At 41.0% G+C, this 27790-nt stretch overlaps 2 long non-coding RNA genes across 2 annotated transcripts in view; both read left to right on the forward strand.

Annotated features, from left to right (window-relative positions):
• The first annotated feature begins 12958 nt into the window (after window positions 1-12958).
• Window positions 12959-27790, forward strand: part of LOC310659801 — a 28770-nt gene continuing 13938 nt past the window's right edge. Inside the window, exon 1 of the long non-coding RNA XR_014503019.1 lies at window positions 12959-13078. This is a non-coding gene — a long non-coding RNA (uncharacterized lncRNA). The remainder of the gene's footprint in view (window positions 13079-27790) is intronic.
• Window positions 15314-18179, forward strand: LOC310659341. Its single transcript, XR_014502770.1, has 2 exons — window positions 15314-15368; window positions 17846-18179. It is a non-coding gene; the product is annotated as an uncharacterized lncRNA (long non-coding RNA).

The following is a 27790-nucleotide window of genomic DNA, read 5'->3' on the forward strand; positions in this document are numbered from 1 at the left end:
TCCAGAAAAAAGCCAGGGAAGTCCCCAAATAGGGGTTCCATCACAGAAGGAAAAGGAAAGAGGGGGAAGCGATCAGGCTGATTCCAAGCCAAAGGCCAGGTGGAACAACTCTGTCTTACAGGCCCTGCAGAAAGAAATCAGATCCTGCAGGGCCCTGGTCTCTTGAGACAGAACGTTCCACCAGGCTGGAGTCTTGTGGCAGGCTGAAGGCTAACTAAAGCTCATTACTGGAATTCACTACTGGAATATTGTAGAAAACTGCCACCCTCCTAGCACTGGCAACTGATCCCTGCACAGCCTGTAATATTTAGAAACACCTACAGAGGAGAGCCCAACCTTCAAGTTGAGAGTCTCCACGCCCACTCAGCTGTCTGCCAGAAGGGCAGAGGAGGACATGGAAACTGCAGAACCCCTTCCAGGCAGTGCTTCTAAATGGGCAAATGGGTCTCAGTCACCACAGAAAGGTTCCAGCCCTCACTTGTTGGAGCATGGGGTGTTCTCTTACTTTTTGTTTCCATTTTCAAATTTTATTTGGTTTAGAGATCTTAGACAAAAACTGACAGCTCACTCACAGGACTTCAGTGAAATACATTTTTTTAAAATGGTTTTTTTGCTGGGTGTCAATGAAAAGCTCCCCACAATCCAAGTTTGCCATTCTGTAGAGAAGTCCCACAGGCTGCCCTAAATTCTGAATAGTGGCTCAGCTTGTGGTCTGTGCTTGAGAAGCACATTGCATAGTTTGAAGTCAGGTAAGAGGCATATTTAGACATTTCAGCAAGTGTCTTGGAGTCAATTGAATGTGCACCAAATTTCAGATTTCCATCTGTTGGGGGAAGTGCCGTAACCATTTTGATGGCCCTGTCAGTGTGTGAGTCATTCAGAAATGCTAGAGCATCACCATATATATGACAGTCACATTTTACCCCTCCCAAAGGGCAAAAACATGGAGGCACATGACCTTTGTGGGCCCCCCACAAATAATGGGAACATGTTTTTACAAAAGAATATGTTTTTCGGTAGGCCTCTGCACTGAATGTAGTCTGCTGAGCTTCTTTGTAATTTGATCCTGCAAATAAAAAATGTGGGAAAGGGGGGATGTTGTTTGCTATCTCCTTGACCTGTTTCCTGCAGTGTCGATCTGATGAGAAAAAGGCAGCATCTTGCAGACAAAGAGAAAGGTGGTTTGGGATAATATAAGAGATAGATTAACCCTATGTGCTTATCACGTTAAGTGTCAATAACAAAATGTGACTGGGCCCCTGCATTGTTTCCTTGGAAATTTCTACTCTCCCACCTGTCATACCTCAAGATAACTATCCATCATGGAGTCAAAGTGGCAAGCAACTGTGTGGTCCTTTGATAAGGAACAGTGACACAATTTGTCTCTTTCTCCTCCCACAGATTTCAAGTAATGGGCTAACAGCAGGTTAAGACAGCACCAGAGTAGATTTGAAAGACTGTTCAGGCAACAAAGCAAAGCACAGCTGCAGAAACAGCCTGTAAAAACCCATTGGTTGAGACGAGCATTGGAAGTAGCATGTAAAATTAAAATTAAATCAATCATAAAAGCACTCTTCATAAAAGGAAATTATTTTCCTATATTGGAAGCCTCCTTTAACAGAGCTCTGGTAGGAGCCAAGCCACAGCCCTAGCATTTCTTTATTGCGCAGCCCCAGAGAAGAATCATTTCCAAAGGGATGAAATGAATTAGAGTTTGGAAGCGATCCTAAAAAGCATTTTCTTTAAAAACCCTGGTGTCCTTCCTACAGAGCTAGAAAGGACACTTTTCTCTAAGTGACAAGGTTAACTAAGGCTGCAGCCCTGTACACATATACTAGGCTGGGGGCATCAGTCCTATTGAAGTTAAAGAAATTTACTTTGCAGTAAACTGACATAGGATCATGCTGCAATGGTCCACACTGGAAGCTGATTGGCATAATCTGTGATTGAAAATTATATGAGGGGGGACAGTCAGCACCACATTGCACTACTTATTGCTGATATCCCTGCATGCCCTGATTTGTTTTTGTTCTTTTTCTACTCAGAGGCATGCATCATATTAAATGGGGTAGAAGTCTCATGCTGTTTATCTCCCTGGCCACAAACCTGTTCTTATTCCATACTTGTTGAAACCATTAAAAACACTGAATGGGTGGCATTCAGTGCTTCCATTTCACCTTGCGCAGACTGGAACCTGGTTAATTGTGTTAATTTCTCTGAACAATGCTAAACCTGGCCACTCCACAAACTTCAAATGTAGCATCTCTGCAATTTCATCACAAGGTTTGCCACTGCTTTTATGAAGCAAGGTAGGTATTTTAAGTTCATCAGCGTGGGTAAAGCAGCACAAATGCAATTTGTAGAACTGACATTCCTTAATGGGACAGGGGGACTAGTAATAGGCCAAACTCCCCCCCCCCCCAATGATCAATTCAGAATTGGCTCAGTGAAAGCAATGTGTTTCCAATATACATTTTTTTAAAAACTACAGTGTTTTTTGTTTGCTCGTTTGTTTGTTGAATCCAATGCACACTTGAGCTGGGCTCCTGACATGGCCCTCCTGCCACCTAGAGCAGTGGGTAAATAATGGTGTTGGTGTGCGCGCGCACACAGAAAGAGAAGAGTCACTACCACACTACTGTTAAGAATAAGCCCCCACTCAAAACAGAAGTGAATTTCAAGACTTCCCCTCTCTTGAAAATAAAAAAGTGAAATGGCCTCATTTCAGGCACCTGAATTTTACCAACCCCTACTATTTAAGTTTGGCTAGATATTATTTTGTCTAAGCAACAAAGCCTTGCTCAGCATCCATGGTAGAGAAATGACATCATCACCATGGAACTGTTCAAACGAAAATGTGCAGCCTTGCCTGTGATGGACCTAAACCAAAAGCTTGTACTCAACAACTTCTGGACACTGTTCTGTTAAAACCTGTTTTAGAGACAGACAGAGAGAGAAGCCTAATCAGTCGCTTGAAATGGTGATTAACTTTGGAAGATAATGAATGGCAGTAATGCTTCCCCTTCCCCTTTTTAGGCCATTAATGTTGGGTTCTGAATTTCAAGTCAAGAAAGACAGCCATTGTTCTCTTTTGTTAGGGAGAGACTCAGACCCTCCGAGTGTCCCTATTTTCCAAGGATAGCCCTGGATTTACAGAAACTGTCCCAGTTTCTGATTTGATCTCAGAACATCTCTCTTTTCCTCAGGACACCCCTATTTTCATTGGAGAAATTTTGGAAGGTACGCTACAACTGTGGGCACCCATTTCTGCTAGGTCTTCAGTTCTGAGATCAGCTTGATCCTAAGAAGCAACAAGTGGAAAGCACTGTGTATACGTTTTGACCAGGCAAAGGCATGGTGCAATGGATAGAATGTTGGACTAACAGACATTCAGGTTAAAATCTTCATTTACGATGCAATTCTAACCCCATTTATCTGGTAGTAAGCCTCATGTGTCATTTTCGAATCATGAAATGTATATGCATCTTTCTTTCTTTCTTTCTTTCTTTCTTTCTTTCTTTCTTTCTTTCCTTCTGCACTTGGGTACCTTAAAGAGAGTGCAAAAAAATGCAAAGCAAGAATTGACCCTGAGTTCTCTACAAACATCTTGTTCATTCCAGCTTTCTCCCTTGGTTTAACCTGCAGATGAACTGGCTTGTGAAGGATCTGCTGGGGAGGTGAGAGTTGGGTTTTGATGGCCTTCTCTTCTCCTCGAGTCTAATGATTCCCTACTGCAATGCCTAAGCATCCTACACATCCTATTTCCTGCAGGGCTAACTTTCTCCTGTTGCTCTCAGAATAAAAATAGCCTACTTCTTAACTGCTTTTGCTACAAGCCCATGCAGTTCCTTAGGGGAAAGTGATTCTATTAAGTATGGAATGATCCCTGCTAAGAAATGAGAGCTTGATTGGTGCCGTGTCATAGGAAACAAAAGACAAATATGATCAGATTGTCAAAGAAATGTCACTGACTCACATAAGTAGTTGTGACACCTGTGTGACAAATTACAAAGACAATGTATCATAAGCATTGTGCAGCTTAACATGCACCTAGGACCATTTCTCCACATTCTGGCAATCTGAACACTAATCATTTCTCCCTAGGGACTGAGTTCTACCATCACTCCAAATTTCTGAGCAAATTCTAACAGCCACACTTCTATATTTAAGCAAATGCCCCTGTCCTGTCCTTCGTCATTGTATTGCTGGTTTTCTGCAGAGTAGAGAAAGTAATGGATCTGAAAGATCACCCACATACCATCTTTTAAAAAAGAGGTTGATAAATATACTGTAAGATTTTGGTATGCATGAAGAAATGAGCGCTAATACATTTAAACTTTTTTGAATAAAGGTTCCCCGGATCTCAAAGCCACATTTCTAAGCAGAAGTTCCTTCTGCTCTTTCTAGAACTTTCCCTGCAGACTGTCTGATAAAAGCTCATTTTGATGGTTCGAATAATAATACCTACCAAGGTACTGTGTTAAGCAGAAATATGTGTTAAGCAGAAATATGAAAAAGAATGTATATATATATATATATGCTTTCGTAGATTTTCACGGGTACAGGAATGCAGGTTTTGGTGTCCTCGGGTGTCTTCCCGTGTAAAAGTTGGGGTGTCTAGGCGACGTTTCGACGAGGTCTCACTCGTCATCTTCAGGCTGGTGCTTTCGGCTTCTTGTTACTGGAACAGAGCAGGATCTCAGTGTTTGAGTTCCTATAAATACTGTTGAGGAGGTGTGGTGTATAGCCTCCAATGTTCTGGGCAGAGAGGAGGTTCCCAGGCTAGTGTGCCTTTTCTTCTTTTGTTCCTTAATTACTTGAGGGATATCTTGAGTGATTTCTTGAGTGATTTCCTGAATCCCACTTAGGTGGGTCATTAGGTGTGGATTAGTTGCTAAAGCCTTCGTGTCTTGAACTCTTGAACTTTGTGAAGAGTTTTTCTGAGAAGATGGCTGTACTGCACTTGGTTGTGCTCTGGCTTGGCTTCGTGTATAGGGGCGAGCTGTGGTTTTGTGGCCTGTGCCAGCCAGATCTGTGTAGGGATTGCAGGGGGGTGCAGCATCCGGAGGTGCCACCCTGGTTTGGCTACTGGATGGTGTCTGTAATTTATCTGTGGAGAGGGTCTGGGTTTGGGTCTGGTGTGGTTGATTGGTGATGGCGTTCTGTGTGCCTCTGGATCTGGTGTCAGATTTTGTGGGGAGGGCTAATTTCCAGATGTCTGGCAAGCGGGATGTGTCGTCACGCTTGTTCATGTTGTGAGGGTGTTTCTCTATCTCGATGGCTTCCATGATTATTCTCTTGTGGTGATGTTCCATGTTAAAGAGCAATTTGGAATCTGCAAAATTAATTTCGTGTCCTGTTTCTTTCATGTGTTGGAAAAGAGAGGAAGTTTTTTCTTCTTTTTTGACGGCATTCTTGTGTTCTGCGATCCGTGCATTTATTCGTCTGTTTGTTTGTCCGATGTACGTGGCTGGGCAGACTTTGCAGGGTATTTCATAGACCCCTTGGTTTTCCAACTGAATTTTATCTTTGGGGTTTCTGAGGATATTGGCTATTTTTTGGTTGGTGCAAAAGGCTGTTTTGATATTGTGTTTATGGAGGATTTTGCTAATTTTATCTGTAGTGCCCTTGTAAGACCACTTGACATCTGTAAGACCACTTGACAACTGAGTTACAGAATCTCTCAAATGTGTTAATTGCCAATGGATACCAGCAAAACAGGGTTACGAAGCTAATCCAAAAAGAAACACCCCCCAAAAACCAAGACACAGAAGAAAACAATGGCATAGCCCTCCTTCCTTATATCAAGGGCACTACAGATAAAATTAGCAAAATCCTCCATAAACACAATATCAAAACAGCCTTTTGCACCAACCAAAAAATAGCCAATATCCTCAGAAACCCCAAAGATAAAATTCAGTTGGAAAACCAAGGGGTCTATGAAATACCCTGCAAAGTCTGCCCAGCCACGTACATCGGACAAACAAACAGACGAATAAATGCACGGATCGCAGAACACAAGAATGCCGTCAAAAAAGAAGAAAAAACTTCCTCTCTTTTCCAACACATGAAAGAAACAGGACACGAAATTAATTTTGCAGATTCCAAATTGCTCTTTAACATGGAACATCACCACAAGAGAATAATCATGGAAGCCATCGAGATAGAGAAACACCCTCACAACATGAACAAGCGTGACGACACATCCCGCTTGCCAGACATCTGGAAATTAGCCCTCCCCACAAAATCTGACACCAGATCCAGAGGCACACAGAACGCCATCACCAATCAACCACACCAGACCCAAACCCAGACCCTCTCCACAGATAAATTACAGACACCATCCAGTAGCCAAACCAGGGTGGCACCTCCGGATGCTGCACCCCCCTGCAATCCCTACACAGATCTGGCTGGCACAGGCCACAAAACCACAGCTCGCCCCTATACACGAAGCCAAGCCAGAGCACAACCAAGTGCAGTACAGCCATCTTCTCAGAAAAACTCTTCACAAAGTTCAAGAGTTCAAGACACGAAGGCTTTAGCAACTAATCCACACCTAATGACCCACCTAAGTGGGATTCAGGAAATCACTCAAGAAATCACTCAAGATATCCCTCAAGTAATTAAGGAACAAAAGAAGAAAAGGCACACTAGCCTGGGAACCTCCTCTCTGCCCAGAACATTGGAGGCTATACACCACACCTCCTCAACAGTATTTATAGGAACTCAAACACTGAGATCCTGCTCTGTTCCAGTAACAAGAAGCCGAAAGCACCAGCCTGAAGATGACGAGTGAGACCTCGTCGAAACGTCGCCTAGACACCCCAACTTTTACACGGGAAGACACCCGAGGACACCAAAACCTGCATATATATATATATATATATATATATATATATTGATTGTAAACACTGGAAAATCCTGGTTTCAGAGTGTTGGTCTAGGACCTGAGAGACCAGGATTCAAATCCACACTCATGGTCATGAAGCTCACTGGGTGACTTTGGGCCTGTCACTGTCCCTCAGTCTAACCTACCTCACAGGGTTGTTGTGAGGATAAAATGAGAACCAGATGTGACACCTTGAGCTCTATGAAGAAAAACTGGAATAAATGTAATGATAATAATCCACTTAGTGATTTTATTGCAATCGAGCAGCATATTAAGTTGGGAAATAAAAATATAATAGGCAGCTAGATAACATTTTTTATCCCTCTCTCATCATGCTAGAACTCTGATGAATGTTGGAAGATTCAGCACAGGCGAAAAGAAAGTAGTTCTTCACGCAGTACCTGATTCAGCTGTGGAATGTGTTCCCATAAGATGCAATGATGACCACGAACATGGATGGCTTTAAAAAAAAAGGATTATACAAATTCATGGAGGAGAAGGCAATCAATGGCTACTAGTGACAGTGACTATGTTCTACTCTAATGTCTGAAGCAGTAAGACTCTGAAAGCCAGTTGTGGGAAGCTGCAGGAACATGGAGTGCTGTTGCACTCAGGCCTTGCATATAGGGTTTCCATGATCATCTGGTTAGGGTGGTCATCTTTGGTTGGGCAAAATCAATTGCCTTTTAAATAACTAGTTGCTGCTCCCCATGGGGTGCTTTAATTACTGGTTTTCTCTGTTGTTTTGCATCTCAATTTCTCTCTTAGCAAATTAAAGGTAAAGGGACCCCTGACCATTAGGTCCCATCGTGACCGACTCTGGGGTTTTGGCACTCATCTCGCTTTATTGGCCAAGAGAGCCGGCGTACAGCTTCTGGGTCTTGTGGCCAGCATGACTAAGCTGCTTACGGCGAACCAGAGCAGCACACGGAAACGCCGTTTACCTTCCCGCCGGAGCGGTACCTATGTATCTACTGGCACTTTGATGTGCTTTCGAACTGCTAGGTTGGCAGGAGCAGGGACCAAGCAACAGGAGCTCATCCCGTCGCGGGGATTCGATCCACCGACCTTCTGATCGGCAAGTCCTAGGCTCTGTGGTTTAACCCACAGCACCACCCGTATCCCCTTAGCAAATTACTACTTTACAATAAAAATGAGATGAAATCGGTCTCTTCCACAGGAACCAGGAACTGACTATAACACAGAATGAAGACGTGTAAAACCACTGCTGTGGTGAATATGAAGCACTAGCGAATAAAAGCGGGGAAGGGGAAACGACTAATGAACAAGGTTGGGGATTTATCATTTTGTGAATGGAATTTGCTTTCAAGTAAACATTACAGAAGGACCTTCACCATGAGGCCAGGCATGATGGATAATATACTTCAGTGTGGAACTACTTTATTAATTCTGCTTCCAACTAATTGAAGAAGAGCAATGCTTCACTGTAATGAAGCTGCAATTGCTTCCTATTGTAGAAGCAATTCAGGAATGTGGAACATTCACAGATATGTTCAGTGTTTGCAAATAAGCTTGAATTAAGCTTTTCTTATTGCAAGCCATAACTATAGCTTTTCAACCCAATACTATGTGTGTTTACTCAGAAGAAAATTCCACTGTGTTAATGGACCTTGCTCCGAATTAAATATGCTTAGGATCACAGTCTTTGTACTACTGCTATCTCTCTCTCTTTTTAGGGTGCCTTAGCACAGTTCTGGTATAAGATGTCTCTCCCCCCCCACACACACACAACATTTCCTGGACAAATAAAGAGGTTTCTAAAAGCAATAAAGAGTTTTTCAAAAGTGTGATTACTAGTAAACCAGTGCACAGTTAATAAAGCTTGTATTACAGAAGTAAAAGCTGTAAGAAGCCAGCCTTTCTTTCTGTCTCTTTTTCTCTTTAAACTTTATTTATAGCCTTGCAAAATACTTGCATTCATATAACCTGCTTTGCAGACTTGCCAGAAGATTAATGATATCACAGTGTTCTTGAGAACAGAAATGTGTCTACCACGGTGTTGAATAATCTCTCCTTTCACACATTAAAAGTGAGATGAAGCCCACTTTAGAAAGCAAGGACAATGTGTCACACAGAATTGGCTTATAGACATACCACAGTAGCTGTCCTGAATCACAAATTGCTTTTTTGCTTGAGGTATTCTGGAATAAAATAAAATAAATAAAAACGTAAACCTTAGGCAATACAGTTCCCGGTTCTCTGGACTGTAAGTAATTTGGAATAGTGACTTTAAAGGGGTCTAGATATTGTTTGTTGTTATTTAAATCAGTAAGTGTGCATCCTAATAAAGAAGTGCAAACACTTCAGTTATACGTCTCCACAGAATTCATAAGCTGCAATTCACCTTATTTACCAGGGACAAGGCCTGCTTTCTAGCACTGTTCCTAGAAAATTACAGTTCAGACTTTGGTCACTATTCTGCCTTTCAGAGTAATTTTGGGGATGGCTTCACAAACTAGTTGCTGATGTTTTGTTCTTTGGGTTTCAGCTCCCACCCTCTTTTCTGGGCTCTCTGGAAGTGGAAATTGGGTTCTTGATTCAGAGACACAAATGCCAGAACACTGCTTCCCTCTTCACACATACATAGCCTGACACCCACAACTACAGAGTAAATGCTTGGCTGGTAGAGAAGACTCTTCCTCCATGTATAATAATTTGTAAGACAGGAGTTGAGCTGTGACCTTTGATGTGAGAGTAGGCAAGGCTGGTGTCAGCTGTAGGCAACATCAGGCATCTGCCAAGGCCCATATCTTATCAGAGGACCCACTACTAACCCCTGCCCCTCCTCCTTGCTGACACCCATTCCCCCTAAGCATGCAAGTACTTACAAGAGAGATTAGTTAGACCAGCATCTTCCACCTGCCTTGTGGTCTGAGTAGTTATCCAGATTGGTCAAGTGAATAAAGCAACAGTAGCTGAGCCCATTCAAGAATGCCACCACCACCATCAATGCATGTTGCCTAAGAGTCCCCAAACACCTAGACCCAGCACTCAGGATAGACAATACTAAGCTGGATAGAGCAATGGTCTGACTTGGTGTAAGGCAGTTCCATATGCTTCTGTGTCCCTCTAAAGCTGCTCTGAGCAGTCTCTGGACCACAGTCTAGCCAAATCCCACCTTTGGTGTGTGAGATCTGGGTGACCTTCCTGCCCACTTACAAGAATCATCAATTCCTGACCATCAGCCTGTTCCTTCGTAATATTGAAGTCTAGAGTATGTCACACCTTCTGTGTCAGCCTCTTTGGCTCGATCTACAAACAAAATAATAAGGGGCAAGTTGTGACTGCCCACCAACTCCCATCAGAACGCAGCCTACCAATCATGTACAGTGACTTGCCAAGGACTTAATAAATTTCCCATTTTGTTGCCTGCCTGGGACTGCAAAATACAGGGTGAATGTCAAGGACTTGGCAGGCTGCCATACATCGCTGGTGAGCTGCATTTGGCTTGGTGGCTTACAAATTGTGTAGGCTTGCAGTTAGACTTTGTCTGGGCACACAATTCTATCACCAGCTGAGGATTTGGATTCAAACCCAAATCTTTCCCATAAATAAGTAGGATGTTTTTTGATGGATGCTAACATTTGTTTAAACTTTCAAATTTGCATCTTTGGCAGAATAACTATCTGGCCTTTTCCAGGCCTGAAATAGATCTGAAACAAACGTATCTTGGGTTTTTGCCTGAGGACTTCGTGCTGTGATTGACTGCCAGAACCACAGTAGGATGGCGGAGAAGCTGGGAGATCCCAGCATCATCTAGAACAGAAACAGTCCCTTTGACAATTAAATTGTTTGGATTACACAATCTTACAGTTTTGCGCTGTGGCTGCTGAAGTTCACGCATTGGACTGGGCCACCCATTTGTAGCCTTCATGGCTGCCAGTAAAAACTTGGGAAGTTTGGCGCTTCAGAGTTCAAAACAAGGCATGAAACTATACGTACATTAATTCTTTACAATCTCGCGTTTCAACCCAATTTCATATTTTAGATATTAGCCATGTATGTTACAGGAACCTGAACTAACAGATTCCTAACAGTGACACTATCGACAGTATGCACAGTATTCTGAATGCTGTTCATGGCTACTTAATTTTAAAAGTCAGAGGAGCTAAGAGGCTTCTAGTCCAAAGACTAACATCAGACCCTAAGCTTGTGATGCATTTACAATTAAGTAATGATGTTCCATTAGTTATTTTGCTGTTACACATTTTACCACAGAATTGTTCTCTAAGCTGCCTCCTCATATGTGCCCTTGTGATAAATTTTATCAGTGCTCAGCTGGACAGTTTTATACTCTGCAGCTGCACAGTGGCTTTTTATCTAGGTTGGCACCCCCCAAAAAACCAGCATATCCCTGACTTAATTTATATTGTGGCATTTCTGTCAGTAGATGTAAAGTCAGCAGTTTGTGTTCCCTGAGGAAGTTTACAAGGAAGCAGGAGCTAAGCCACAGAATAAAAAGAAAGAAAAGAAGATGGGATAAAAGTAATACAAATTGTAATTAAGAAGTATTTAGCAGCTATCTACTGCTAAACAACAAATAACATGGAGTGTTTGTTTCGTTGCCAGTCTGTTTTTCAAACTCTCCATATTACACATTCATTTAATGGCATTTTGTGGCAATGCTATTCATGCACTCGGAAGAGCGCCTGGACCATTGTTTACATATTATTTCCCTCTGTTTTAAAGAAAAACAAATCGAGGTTAAGACTTGATACGAAAAGGGCTGCTGACACAAACAGATAACAGAAGTGCCATTCCATCTACTGAAATTTAAATCAGCTTTGCGTCTGGCTGTTTTTGATTGTACACTCCATTGTCTTGGCTTTTGCTAACTTATTGCAATTTTGTAAATTTAATGTACATTCTTGATAAAAATGTATTTTTTTAATGCCATTACTGTGTTTATAGTGCAGTCCCTTCTACATCAGTTGAAGCACCCTGGAAGTCTGACAGGATGTGTATAAAATAAAGACTTGGTGTGCACTGCCTTCTCGCACCCTCATAATACCTGTTCCACTATTACATTTCCAAGAGAAATAGATGAGTTAGGTATCCATTGTTATCACCTCCCTAAATTATATAGAAGACCAGTTAATCTGAGACAATGGGCTGTACCTTTAAATACCCTCAAAGAAGGGGCCTTAGGTCAATAGCAGAGCACATGTTTTAGAAGGTCTCGGCTTCAAATCATAGCATTGCCTTTAAATACTTGGTTCAGCAGACCAATGGTCTGGCTCAGTTATAAGCAAGTTTTGTAAGCATGAATTACAGCTAACATGCTAAACTATTGTGAGAACTTATACATCATGAGCCCTATTCAGCTGCTCTCCACATATGTATGGAGAAGACCACACTGTGGATCTGGCCTTGACATCCTGCATTGGTGTCTCCTTAGTAAAGGTCAATGTATGAGTAGCTGCTCACATATAATCTTCCATACATATGTGGAGAGCATTGGTGTCTCCTTAGTAAAGGTCAATGTATGAGTAGCTGCTCACATATAATCTTCCATACATATGTGGAGAGCATTGGTGTCTCCTTAGTAAAGGTCAATGTATGAGTAGCTGCTCACATATAATCTTCCATATCCTCAGAACCCCTTTCTATAGACTTTGCCTATGTAGGTGTTCACAAGCCATGGCTCCATTGCTCCATTCTCCACATGTAGATTCTGTGCATGGGAAACAACTAACCAGAGCTATCGTCTCATAACACATTACATGACTGCCTTTCAACTGGAAGTAAAGTGGGAAAGGCAGTTCTGCCACAAGTCGGCTGGCACACAAGATTAATGTGTGAGTGTATTTGCTCCTGTTTACTGATGCATGAATTTGTTGGTTTACATTTCTCTCTCTTTTTTCCAGTCATAAATTCAGTTCTCTACATTTCCATAGCAGTTTGTGATTTGTTTATTTTTAAAAGTCTTTCACAGAATTCACCAGCATTTTAGAGTGAATTTTTCCTAGTATACACGTATTTGTGTGCAATTCTAGCTAATGCACACATTTTTGCAAAGCTATTTTCCCCAATGTATTTTTCTATGATATTCCTACTAAAATGTCATTTTTTATGCACACTTTATGCACAATTTTTATGTGTTACTGGGCTGAAGAAGTGTGAATTTCAGACAATGGTTCATGTATTTCCTTGGAAAATACAAAGAAGGTATGTTCTCCTTTAAATGAGAAATGAATCAAATTTATCCCCTATTCCCAGAGTTTCACTAAGCTAAGAAGGCTGATGATACAAAGATTCCTCACTTTATAAACAGTGCTAGCACTTGTTCCTTAGTTAATAATTTTTTGTGCATTTTCATGTCTGCAACTCAAGTTTACCCCTCAGACTATAATAGTGCCGAAGAAGCATACTTAAATACATATGATATTGGTACCAAAATGTATATTTAACTTGGTAAATATGTCTTTAAAATGCCTCACTATTTAGCCAATCCTAAATATGTATTTACACAAGTCTACTTTCTCTGTTTACCCAAGTGATTGGAACAGTCTCTCGGGCAAATAACACTGAGTTTATAACCTTCCATGAAAGTTTATTTTTATTTGCTCTTGGGGGGGGGGGGACTTTAGCTTTATGGGATTTTTTTTTGGGGGGGGGGAGTAGAATCTTCTACTACTTACAAAGTTACTACTGGGTGCTCTAACCCTGAAAGCAAATGCTTTATGTTCTTAATTACCTGCAGGCTTTTTAATTACCATACTTACTGTGCCAGTTCATCAGGATAACAAAAAATGGCCCAAATTCAACTTATATGTGCAATCTTTCACATTACCTTGGGCAGTGGTGGACTTTGGCATCTCAAATTTCAGTGGTACCCTGTGTTACGCCAAAATCTGCCCCCTGCCCCCCACCTCTCGCCTTCCATTGGTAGCACCCACTGCAGTGTCTCAGAAGTTCTGTGCCTGGTGCAAGATCATTTGCAAACTAAGTCCCACCTGTAAGCAATCTGGTTTTTGCACAAAGCAAAATTGGAAATAGTATTTCTAATAATGACTGGAAATAATGATATTCCAATTCCCGAAATTTGAAAAAAGAAGATTTCCCCCCATAAGCTGTGCCCACCATGGGAATGGCCTGGGCTGTTGTGTGAATGTTGCAGCACACTTGCTTGCTTTGAGTGTAACTTCCAGAGGTGTTCAAGGATTGTTATAACTCAGGAAGTGTGGCCATGATGTCAGCAAAAACCCACATTAACATCTGTACATTCACACATCCCTGGAACATGCCTTAATAACCGTCTCTCTTCTTATACGGTAAACTTCTTATAAAGGTTGTCCTGTTTGCAGGGTTGAGTATTATGAAAACACATCCATTGAAGTATTCAACAACCTACAGGATCAAGCTGTATGCTTAGGAAAGGTTACAGCCATCCCTTAGGTCCTGGCAAGTCCTTATCAACCAGCACATGAGCCAGGATACTAGAGTTTAAGTCATAATCTCATTCTAGCCATGAGGAAGTTATGACAGAAGAAATAAACCTCATGTATGAGAAACAAGTCAGGAACCTATCTGAGGTTTGCTTCATTTCTTATCAGCTTCATCCACCTTCAACCCTTTCAAAATGTACTAGGAAAAATACAAATACTAAATAAGATATAATTGCTGTAAGTCTTGCTAAGAACTTCATTGTTCTTAGCACCGTTCTTAGCTTTGTGCAGCACTGAATTAATCAGCAGAAATAATGGCTTGTATAGGCAGGGTTAAGCTTTTGCTATGAAAAGAATAGACCAGAATAACAAATGAACCCAAGACCTGGAACAAACAATCCTTACTTTTCACTTCCATCTCTCTTATGGTTATGTGCTACAGTCACAGATACCATTCCAAAATCGTTTGGTGTTCACGCCTAGATACTTCTGTTCAGGATACATATGAGGTTTTTATGTTCAGGGCTGATCAAGTAGGCTGTTACCAATTGGAGTTCATGCCATGGAAAACTGGTCACTCTTTAAGATGCCTGTCTTTAAAATGATAACTTCTGGACAATTCTGTGCATATTTAGCTAAATAAAATCAAAAGCGGCTATGAAAACAAACAGGATCCATGTCTTATAATTTCTACTCAAATATAAGATGCACCTGATGACATATCTACCTATGGTACAGAGATATTCTCATCAAATAACATGATATGCACTGCGGTGTAAAGAACTCGAGGAACAAGACCAGTGTCCGAATCTGCACCCTCAAGCAGAATAACTAGATAAAACACTGATGACATGAAATTTATAGACTGCCACACACCTGAATCATTTTCCACCTTCTTTCAATATAGATGAAATATTAAGTGAAAACTGGATTATCAAAAGGTATAGCTTTGACATTTTTTACCTGGAATATATATATTCACTCAATGGAAATCATTTGTTTGCATGTTTTTAACAGACATATACAGAGAAGGCTTCAAACCCTTTTTGCCAAGATTAGGACCCAGATAGGTAGTGGTTAAGAGTGGTAGACTCATAATTTGGTGAACTGGGTTCGATTCCCCGCTCCTCCACATGCAGCTGCTGGGTGACCTTGGGTCACACTTCTCTGAAGTCTCAGCCTCACTCACCTCACAGAGTGTTTGTTGTGGGGGAGGAAGGGAAAGGAGAATGTTAGCCGCTTTGAGACTCCTTCGGGTAGTGATAAAGCGGGATATCAAATCCAAACTCTTCTGACCTTTGCTTTCCCATGCCTTGCTTTTTAGGCACAAGCGATGCTTGAATTTGTGTGTCTCTGTGAACAAGTGAGCAATAGCCATCTTTGCTCTTTCTGTTTGCAATCTGGAAATGACCCATTTTGTTTTTGGATTACCACTGACAGAAAGTGAAATAATACTGTACTCTATGACAGTTCTCAGCTGTTGTTAATATAAAATTTGTTGATTATTTAAACTTGTTCTGTAGGTTGACTATGATCCACACGTTTTATTCTCTTTATAATTTGTATGGAAGATGTTTTCTACACAGAGCTATCACTGTGACCTACGGCTTAAAAACTTACGTGAAAATGCTAGATGGATAATAATTCTATTTTGTATTTGATTTCATTGAAAAATAGATGATCAGATTGAGCTCAGTTGGCATGGAGCATTTTCAAATTAATGCATTAAGTTGTTCTAAAAATCCATGGGAAATGATGTTGTAAAATGTGGCAATAATTTGATGGAAATTGTCACTAGCTAATCTGTAAATATGTGAACATGGGTTCCTTCTTGCCTTCTCATTTAAGAAGGACTAAACCAGGGCAGTACCAGTGGTAAAAAGCAAAGCAAAACAAACATAGAACATCTCCTTCTTGACCAACATTGCATCTGCAAAGTGTGACCAAATCTTCCAGATGGTGAATTGTTTAGTCACCCTTGGCAGTCTTCACCCAGAAACTGAGTCATGTTTAGTCCGCTGTGATGAATGTGCAGCCTACTTTGCAGATACTCTTATATTATCCAACTTGGGAGTTACTGGAAAGAAGTTAGTTTGAAGCTTTAAAATATCTTTTCAACCTGTCTTTCCCACTGATGCAGAGATGTGAACAGCTTGTTAAGATTTGGTTTCACAGAGCTCTATGGGTCTCGATCTTGGGTGAGTGAATATAGGACTGCAGCCTAATTTCTTGTGAGGCTTTCTCTTAAATCCCAGATCTGCTGACAAAAGCTGCAAAAATTTCAATGGTTTGCTACCAAAAGGCTCGGTGGCTGTTAAATAGTTCTTTCCCAATTTTGCAACTGAAGATTAATGTTTTTCAGCATTCTCAGGCATGTTTAAAATCGTTATAAATCTGGGCAACATACTAAGCAAACTTTGACAGAAAATTGGATAGAAATAATAGCAGATATGGTCAAAAGGTCAAGTGACAATAAAAATCAAATGCAACAGTTTGAAATTTTAAAATGTTCCTTTCTGTCAAAGCTTTATATCATTTTTTAAGCAAAACATGTGTACAAAATATGGAAGCAGAAGTGTCTGTTTCCCATGTGATGTTGCAAAACTGAGAGCTGGACTCTTTCAGATGGATTTCTGTGACAAAACCGATACACTGCAAAAACGGAAACATTTGCTCTGTACGAAAATACTGGTTCACATGTGATAGCAATGTGTTAGTTACCTGTGTACTGTGCTTTGGGGGCAGGGAATTAAAGAGATGATACTCAGACCTTGACAAAAGTATCATAGGTTTTAGCACACCATGGGCAGCAAACCCTAGTTGAGCCCGCACTCCAGAGCTTTTTATCAGCCCAAACTCACCAAAACTCAGTCCTGGCACCTCTCAGGTGGGTGCCAATGCCATTATAAGAGAACAAGGGAGGCATTCATGGTGAGTTCCAGCATCTCCTTTTTATACACACACACACACACACACATATATAGCACTACCATACTCCATACCACTGCCATCACAAAAAAACTGCCTGTATAACATACCTTTTTTAAAAAAATGCATTAGCTAAGAAGTTAATATGGTGGCTTTCTTTGAAAGAAAACCTCAAGTGATTTTCAGCAGTGTAGTTCACAGGAGTTCCTGTCACTGATATGATCACACTATGCACATGTGAATGAACCAAACACAACAAGAAGTAGTCTTTCAGGTTTAGGGAGCCTTAGGTACTTAGGGCTTTAAATGCCTCAAATTGGTCCCAGAAATAAACTGGCAACCAATGCAGCTGTTCTAATACAGCCTTCCCTCTTTCCTGTGATGTGTTGGCTGTTGTTGTTTTTGTTTTTCACAATGCTCAAATTGGGATGGCGATGACTACATTGCACATGACCAGAATAAAGTATTTGCCACTGCAGACATACATTCAGTAGGCTGTAGAAGGCAAAAGCATTACATTATATTTAAGAGTGATTAAATTTGTATCTTTAGGACTATATGTTAGCCAGATGTCCCTTCAGTTCTACCTGAATCCAAGTTCATAATCATCATCTTTTAGGACAGGATATGGCAAGACTGGCAGACAACCTGGAATCAATTTTGCTTATCTTTTTAAAGTTGTTGAGAAGATTCAGAAGGCCCTAAACTATAAAGAATATCTTGGAACTAAGAACAAAGACTCATCAAGAAGAAAGGCTTTTTTGCTTCAGAATCTGATCTCCGGATCCCGGTGTGTTCCGTAGAGAAAGCGATCTTATTGAAAGCACTTCTTGTTTATTAACACAACCAGATACCAGTGAGTTTGTTAATTAGCACAGTAATTTTCCAGAAAGAAAGAAAAAATGGCTGCTTTATTAACTTAATAAACAGCCCAGAAGGGGCTCTCCAACCAACCACACATTTTCTGTGCATTTATTTAATACACCATATAAATACCAACTAAATACTTTATCAGGAAGCACCCATGCAGCACATCCTTGGAAATGTCATTTTTAAAGCTATGAGCTAGTGCAAAGTACTGTCAGGCTCCAGGTTTGTATGTACCCACACTTTTCAACTCTGTTCTTCTATACTTGGTGAAGTTAAGGAGAAGCAAGCTTTTAGAAGTGTATTTGCAGCCATGTTTTTATCCTTGTATTTCATGTGACCAGGAAGCAAGCCACATCAAGCTCATTGGCACTTGCTTCCAACTGTGTTTGGAACTGGGTGGTTCATCTAGAAAAAACTGGTTCTTTGGCTTCAAACATTTGCTTACCTATGAGCACAAAAGCAGATTAAGGGACAACTAGTCTAAATTGTGCGGTTTTAAATTTCTGTCCAGTCAATACCCACAGGTGTTTCAAGTGCGGGGTGGTGGGGAAACCCCACACATTTTTATTACAGAGTGACTAGGAAGACTAGGAAGTTTGTACACATACAAACTCATAGAGTCTTTGTTGAAGTAATACTTCTTAATATTTCCACAGTCATCAGATTGGTTGTGTGCTTCAGAAAACAGGTTCAAAGAAATAGCATTCCAGTCCAAAATGCAGGTGTGAGTTACCTGCTGTCACACTGGTTTAACATCACTACAGTGACAAAATGGCACATTTTACAATGTTGCTGGAACAGTGTTTCTTATTCATTCCTCATGCTAAGCACATGTATGTCGGTTCTGCCAGCTTGAGAGCCAGTTCTAGAGCCTACCATGGAGGAGATCTTATATTACTCCACATCAGAGGTTTTGCTGCAAAATGGGTCATTTGCATGCAGCAACACAGCAGGCAAATCAGGCTCCCCACCCCCACACCACCACAAACATTTCTTTTTGGATATTTGTAGAGTACTGTGGTGACAACCACCCAATCCACATGAATAGCTACTGTACATATATAGCTCACTCTTCTATGAGAGCAACTGTGCAGAGGGATTGAAAGTGGCCTTCACATAAGCTCTATTCAGGCATTCTGTGCTCAGTGCAGGAGGGCACTGAAGCAGGAAGAAGGGTTATGCCAAGTAGGCCTTCTCCCTGCCTACAGCACAATTTTACCTGCGTACAACACAGTTTCAGACTGCATGGTAGCCTGGATCATAGCTGTCAACCTTCCCTTTTTTTGCAGGAAATTCCCTTATTCCAGCGCTGTTTCCCACTGCTTCCTGCTGCTATCCTGGATTGTTAGATATCCCATAGACTGTCCCCGGGACAGGTGAGGCTGCTGATCCCTTATTTTTGAGGCTGCTGATCCATTATTTTCAAATCTGAAAGTTGACAGCTAGGGCCTGGATATTCAAAGCCTCCTTCTCCTCAGATGTTTGGACACCAGGAGGAGAGGCTATTCAGTACGACCTCACTTCCCACTCACATATTCTCCTCAAAAAATGAATAGAATGTCTGAAGATCCCATTAACCCATTTTCAGTAGAAGCGTTGCCTTGATTTAAATGGTTGTACACTGGAACAATTGAGTCATAGATCAAAGCTGCTTGTCTCTCTGTGTGTATGGCCTCCTTTGGCTTCCAGCTTTATAATTTGTTCTTGGTTTCTTGCTTTAATTTACTCTAGGGGGGAGAGAGAGAAAGAAAGCCTGAGATCAATATCTGCAGAAGCTTTTGAGTATCTCAACAGATATCAATGGACAGCCAAACTATCCTGGAGGATCATGGCATATTGCTAAGTGTCTGCATATACATATTGAATTAAGATGTTGTTAGGGGGAGGATAACTATTCAGTCATTGTTGGATCATGTTTTCCCCATGACCTTTTAATTTAAGAAAGTTTTTAGATTTCATAATTCTATTGTGGTCATCCTACTCTATGAATGCTAGTCTCTTAAGACCATAAATTTGTCTTCATCTAATAAACATTGATCTCCTTCTCACAAACACATACTTTCCCCCAACAACTAATTTAACCATTGCTATTATGGCTCAACAATTCCCATTGGCCAGTAACACTAATATTTTTGATGCTGCTATTAATGTGGGTGAGTATTATAAGAATAATGTATGCTCTTGCTTCTTGCCGAATCAGTAAGAAGTAGATGTTTCCGTTGCATTTATTGGCAGAAGTAGGTGGAATTAAGCCTTTAACTATCAAATAAAGCAAATGGAATTGCACACTGAATACTGCAGCCTAGTGTCATTGTGGGGCTCTCTAAAGCATCAGTTCAATTTTAAATAATATTTTTTCTTCCAATTAACTTTGATGAAAATGAATTTTAAAAAACTAATGATGCATGAAATCCTTCTAGCTTTGCTTTAGTTTCCACTTGTCTTTTCCAATCAAGTCTTTGACTACTCAAAAGCAAGTTGACTAGATCCTCCCACCCACAACCTTCCAGTTAGACGTGGCCCCATTGTCCCTTTCCTTTCCTCAAACATACATGGTGGGGAGGCAGTGGCAGCAAAAGTCTCACGCCTTACCACCCTCCCACCATTAGGAGTCCTTACCCTCCAGCATTGCTGACCTGAAGAAAATCATCCTCCCCTGCAGCTGCTATTTGCCCTGTTATGGAGTATGCATGTGTACAACTAGCCTGGGCACAGCACAAATTTCCCAGAATAACAGCTTGGGCTGTGTGGCCAGTCTTCATCAGAAAAAATGGCATGGGAGAGGGGTTAATACCCCAACTATAGTGGGATCCCAAGGCAGATCACCTCCACACCATTGCTGCTATATGACAACATATAGATCAGATCACAGTTATTTGATCATCTCATCTAGCTATATAAACAAAATATTGCAGCAGCAACATCAACAATAAAAGAGCTCAATAAATGCCTTCTATTGAATTCTTATAGATGACCCTATAAAGAGCAAGATTCTGACATATTTCTCTAGCACCACATAGCCTCATTGGTTTCAGTGAAGCAGTTTGGTCTGTCTGCACAAATGTATTCAAGTCATCCTAATGAGCATCTGTTTTAGGAGTGTTTCTAATGTTTGCAAGTGCAAAAGTAAGGAATAGACAATGTGAATTAAAGTAAGGTCTGCTATTGACTTCTGTAATTTGATTCTGGTGTGCAGTGGTGGGACAGCGTATGTGGCGAATATTGACTTTCTTTAAAGGTTGCTCATTTTATTGTGCAAGGCTGGGAGAAGAAGGAAAATCCGGAGAGGAGATACAGGAGCTGCTTTCCTTTGACATCTGGCAGAAATGTTGGCAAGCCATGAAAGATTCTAGTGAGAGCATGAAACGAAGGATGTTATAAATACAATTATTATAGAAAGTGATATTTAATAGGAAAATGAAAGGTCTCTGAGTATGAAATGATACACACTGCCTTATGTGCATGGAGAAAACAGGGCTCCATTATTCTAATCTTGGGTACCCAGTGATGATAACAACATTTGCAATCCCAAGGTAGGATGGTAGATACCCATTATCAGAGGCAGAGTTGGTGATTATAGATTGGCTGCATTTTCTGTATGATGATCATGGGAGGCTTCCAATATTGGCTCAAACTGTGGTGAAGTTTGTTTCTGTAAACATTTTAAAAGCTGGTTGAGCACTGGACAGTTCAATGAACCATAAGTTGTGTTCCTGGTGGAAACCTCCAACTATTTCACCATGTGTCAAATACCCTAATCAACCTTAGCATTTATAGCATGGGTGGAAGGATCTATGGCTCTCCAAGAGAGTAATTTGCTGCCATGCTATGTTGATCATTCCATCAGAAGAAGCATTTCAGCTTGCCAGATGGAAGGATGCTCCCTCTCCTCCCCGCATGTGTTGCTCTGGGATTTTTCCGAGGGGCCCAGGAGCCAATTTCAGGAGTGCAAGAGGGAGAAGGGGAGGAAAGCCGCATTGTATGAACTGAAGTCCTTGTACTGGCTTCTACTGATGGGACTCATTAGTTGTATCCCACCCCAGATGTTGTTAGACTTCAACTTCTATCAAGCCCATCTCACTTGATCAATAGTTAGGGATTATGGGAGTTGTAGTCCACCAATATTTGGTGCACACCGGTTTCTCACACACACCCTCTCTATATACTTTCTCTCTCTCTCTCTCTCTCTCTGTGTGTGTGTGTGTGTGTGTTCAAAGCATCAAAACACACAACCATCTGCTTTCAGTAATTTGAATTACCAAGCCTTTTACCTCAATGCTTTAAGCATAAGATATCTATGACCAGCTGCAATTTCTAGCAAATCATTACTTAATAGGGATGTCTTCTTCACAACTGTCTATCTGTAGTGCTGTAGGAATCTAAAGGATTAATGTAGGTGATGCTTGGAAATTGAAATGTGCTTATTAACACTGTCGTACAAAGACACAAAGTGTTGCTAGAATGAAATAACAGTGTATATTGGTAGTTTATGACTATACATTCTACTGCTGTCAAATTACCCAGTACAAATTTGTCAGGTAAAGTGGGCATCCCGCTAAGGGAAATCTGTGCTTTTATGACTTATGCTGATTGCTTTTGTTACAGTTCTAAGGCACGCTCTAAAACTCTTTGAAGACGAAAGGATAACTTGTTGGTTTTACTATTTAATATTAGATATTAGCCCCCCCCCCCCCTCGGCACAACATGCCCCAGTGACACTACTGCAATAGTGGAGAAGAGGCAATAGTTCAATATCTCTAGTATTTAAATTTTTCAGTGTCAACTTTTCAAATCAAAGTCAATTTTGTAATCTAATCACATTCCATATACTATCCAGGAAACAAAAGTCCCTGTGCAGGAACCATGTATTTACAAGGGCTGCAGAGAATGGAAAATGGCAGCTATGGGGATGTGTATAAATCTGTGTTTCGTGGGCATATACATTCTCCTGGAAGGATATCTGATTTCACAACAGCCACCTCCACTGCCTCAGAAGGAAGGGACTACTGGAAATACTAATTCAGTTGGGAATGCACTTGTGATTTGGTAGAAGAAAGGATGGTGAAATCTTCCTTGCACACTAGTGCACATACACTGAAACAGCCTGAGTGGTCCAGGGTGAAAATGATTGGACTTGATACTCAGAAAGCTATGCTTTGGCCATAGGATTGGAAAAAATGTTTTGTTATTTCTGTCTATAAAGTAAGGTGGATTACTCTGAGGGTGAACATAATAATAGGCTGTAAACACTTTTAAAAAACCATTTCTTGGCTAGTATGAGGCTTGAATATTAACTAAGGTTTGCATTCTCTTCTCAGCTACAAAGTGCACTGGGCAACTGGTCAAATGGAAAGAAGTATTTCTCGTCTAGTCTACCTCGCAGGGTTGGTGTGAAACCATAAAACTGCTCTGAGCTCCTTCACAATCTGGATGGGGGATAAAGTCTATTCAGTTTCCATTTGAAGACAAGCCTTCTTAAGTTACACTTTCTGAAATAACACATGAACTGAAACACAGCCTTCCTTCAAATGCATATACTATGGTAAGGTGTGTTTTTAAAAGTGCATGATATTAGGAGAAATTGTTCTGCAAAAATGTGCATATTTGACAAAATTGCATACAAAATGTATATATTAGGAGAGATTAATTTCCATGATGACTCTAAAAAAAATAAAAATTTGCAAGCTGATGTGAAAATGTGGATAACTGCACAAAACTAGGAAAATGAGAAACAGAAAGAAGTTTTATAATATATATATATATATATATATATATATATATATGCAGGTTTTGGTGTCCTCGGGTGTCTTCCCGTGTAAAAGTTGGGGTGTCTAGGCGACGTTTCGACGAGGTCTCACTCGTCATCTTCAGGCTGGTGCTTTCGGCTTCTTGTTACTGGAACAGAGCAGGATCTCAGTGTTTGAGTTCCTATAAATACTGTTGAGGAGGTGTGGTGTATAGCCTCCAATGTTCTGGGCAGAGAGGAGGTTCCCAGGCTAGTGTGCCTTTTCTTCTTTTGTTCCTTAATTACTTGAGGGATATCTTGAGTGATTTCTTGAGTGATTTCCTGAATCCCACTTAGGTGGGTCATTAGGTGTGGATTAGTTGCTAAAGCCTTCGTGTCTTGAACTCTTGAACTTTGTGAAGAGTTTTTCTGAGAAGATGGCTGTACTGCACTTGGTTGTGCTCTGGCTTGGCTTCGTGTATAGGGGCGAGCTGTGGTTTTGTGGCCTGTGCCAGAACTCTTCACAAAGTTCAAGAGTTCAAGACACGAAGGCTTTAGCAACTAATCCACACCTAATGACCCACCTAAGTGGGATTCAGGAAATCACTCAAGAAATCACTCAAGATATCCCTCAAGTAATTAAGGAACAAAAGAAGAAAAGGCACACTAGCCTGGGAACCTCCTCTCTGCCCAGAACATTGGAGGCTATACACCACACCTCCTCAACAGTATTTATAGGAACTCAAACACTGAGATCCTGCTCTGTTCCAGTAACAAGAAGCCGAAAGCACCAGCCTGAAGATGACGAGTGAGACCTCGTCGAAACGTCGCCTAGACACCCCAACTTTTACACGGGAAGACACCCGAGGACACCAAAACCTGCATTCCTGTACCCGTGAAAATCTACGAAAGCAAATATATATATATATATATATATAATATCCCCAGGAGTTCAGTATACTGCAGCTGATGCAACAGCTTGGCAACCTAAACTCTAGAAACTTTTGACAGTGTTGCATTGGTTATCACTCAGTCAGAGCACACCACAAAGGAAGCTTGAAAGAACAATAAAAAGAACAATTTGTAAGTGTTGTTTTGAAACATGTAAATAGTGCTGTCAGTTGGTGGTATTTTTTTGCCTCCATTTTGTACATTTACATTTTCTGACTGCAGTTAAAGAACATTTCACTGCATGGTACTATCAATCATACTTAACCCAGAAATGTGCTGTACATTAGTAATGCTTAATTGGCATATTTAAAGTAAATAGCTACTTCACTTTTGCTGTAAATTCCCTGGAAATAATTCTATGATACCCTTGGAATGGTTTGTTCTGAAAATAACTAGAAGGGATATGAAATATGAATTCTGATAAGAAACTATTGGAAATGAAATACTCAACTTGGCAGGTTACCTGTATTGCAATGCCCCTTTCATTGGATTACCATCAAAATGCATTTCTAGTTTCAGACTGGCACCTTCAGTGAAAAGTGGCATATTCGAGGGAAAATAGCACCTTAGTTCTGAACAAATTGATTTAGAAGCCAAAAGTGATCCGTATGGCTATAAACTTCAATCTATGAGGCCATTTTTGTTTGCTTGCTTTCCCCTAGCCAGTTTTGAACGTGTTCGCAACAGACTCATGAATTCATTACAAAGTATGAGCACAAATCATTCACAAAGAGCCTCAGCAGCCCAGCATAAAGGCTGTTCAAAGAGTGAGGAGTTCTCTCACCAGGCTAGATGGCGATAGCTGGCTCCCTCTTCTCTCCTCCAGAGGAGATAGACCAACAGCAGCAAATGTGAATTGCTGGTAGGTCCTCTTCCCCGGCCACCTGGAAGTTTCAACTGCTTCTGCAGCTCTTGTTGCATTATCCCGAAGAGAACGTCACCTTTAACAGAAATGAACAGTTTGCCCAGCCCTGGCCTCAACTGGCCATGGACCAATTCTCAACTAAATTGTATTTCTTCTCCCTATCCCACCTTTCCAATCCATGCTTGTTTGCCCTGAGTTTCCTCAGTGAGTTGTAATAATAAATAGTTCAAGTTTTGAAAGAAGACCCGTGTATGCTGCTGTAATCACAGATCCAATCACTGCACCCATGGATTGAAACGGCACAGTTTTCACACAGTAACATGTTGAACCATGTCGCTGGCTCAAACCTTAGGTGTGATATCTGAATGGGAATGGCTGGGAAGGCCTCACACAGAAATTCCTGAGGGAAATATAAGGTCTGAGCCAATCAGCAGCAGCTCTGTATTTGGCCTACCCTCCCTCCCAGGAATACTCATAACCACCTCCCCCACGCTGTGTTGACTGATTGTCTAGCCCTGCCAGTTATCGACTCAGTGGATCTCATTGGCTTTGACTCTCCTTACTGGCTTACTCACTATGTATGTAAGGGGTTAATTAATCAGGATAAAATGATACTGAGATTTGGAGTTGACTTGTATCTGATTTTTTAAAAAAAATGCTTCCCTTCCACCACGTGAATTCACTTTGCTCTAGCAACCGGATTGCACAATCCTGCAAATATATACTGAGTTTTGAAAAATATAACCATTGAAGGGTCAGAGAAATGGGATGGGATATGGTCCTAAATAGGAATTCACAGAGGAACAGCCGTATACTGAGCCACTAGTCAATCTAGCTCAGTATTGTCTACATACTGGCAAGTAGTGGCTCTCCAGAGTTTCAGAAAGGGATCTCTCCCACCCCTAATCTGGAGATGTCAGGGTTTGAGCCTGGGAATATGAATTTATTTACATTCAAAACATGAGATTTCTATTCAGTAGGGAAATATCTATTCCGAGATTCTGAACATAGCTTGACTTCCTGGTATTTTCTCTATTAAATGCGTTCCCTACTTTGGCACTGCACTGCCATACAAATGGTACAATGTTGACTGGCACTTCCAGTACTGTGTAGTGTTTCATTTCAAGTTGCCAGCTGGCTACCAGTAGCCAAATGTTTGTACGGAAAGAGAAAGAGAGAGAAATGGCCATATCCCTTGGCACAAATAACAACAACAACAACCATTGTATCCTTCTCCCAGAACAGGCTGGTAGTTCTTGAGCCAGACCCTCTGTTCTATCTTTGCAACTCTGAGGCATTCTGTGATTCCCCATTCTACTTCTGGGAACTATGCAGCAGATTGTTTGGGCTAGAGAAAGATGGAGACATGAAGCCCCATCTGGTAAGAGTGCTTCACTTCTCTCTTTGCTCTATATTGGCTCTTTGGTTTTCCCCACAACTCATGCAAGTTTTGAAGGAGCTGATCCGGGCATGGGATAGTGTAAGCTTTGCAGTCTCTGTTGCTTTTTTGCAAAGCATTCAGCAACATTTAGAACAGCACTGTTCCAGAAATGGCTCCCACTGGAAGAGACTATGAATACTGGGGTGGCCACCGTAGGGAGAAGAGGACGGTGGTCTGCATTTTTAATAGTTGTGTCAAAGAGGGGGTGTGACAAAAGGATGTAGCATTATTCAAATAAAATGGCAAATTAAAAATAAATCATTGCTCTTAAAACATAGTGACTCCTTGAGGGCTGTGTTGGGGAGTAGGACACCCACCTGCCCACCCACCCCCAGCAAAGCTTCTATATTAAGCAGTATTAAAGTAGAAGTAATGTAAATGCAACTAGACTACTTGGCTATGGTTTTGCAAAGTGATTTTGCAAACCTTCCAAGGAACTGCTGAAGATGTCTACAGTTTCTTGCCTTCCACTGTACGGCAGCTGTTTGATGGGAACCTTACATGGACAAAGTGATCAGTTTTCCTGACTTTGACTTGACAAAGGTCATTCACGAAACTCAGTTCATTTTGTTTAGTCAATCTCATTGATGATTTCTATGGAAGACTGGCTGAAAATGGGAGAGGTACAGCATGGGATGGTCTCAGAATACTAATATATCCTCCATTTCCATTCTGAGATATTTTTCTAATGACATGTGAAAAATGAGGAGCT

The sequence above is a fragment of the Podarcis tiliguerta genome (assembly GCF_965153285.1).
Source record: "Podarcis tiliguerta genome assembly, chromosome: 11".
Classification (NCBI taxonomy): Eukaryota; Metazoa; Chordata; class Lepidosauria; order Squamata; family Lacertidae; genus Podarcis; species Podarcis tiliguerta.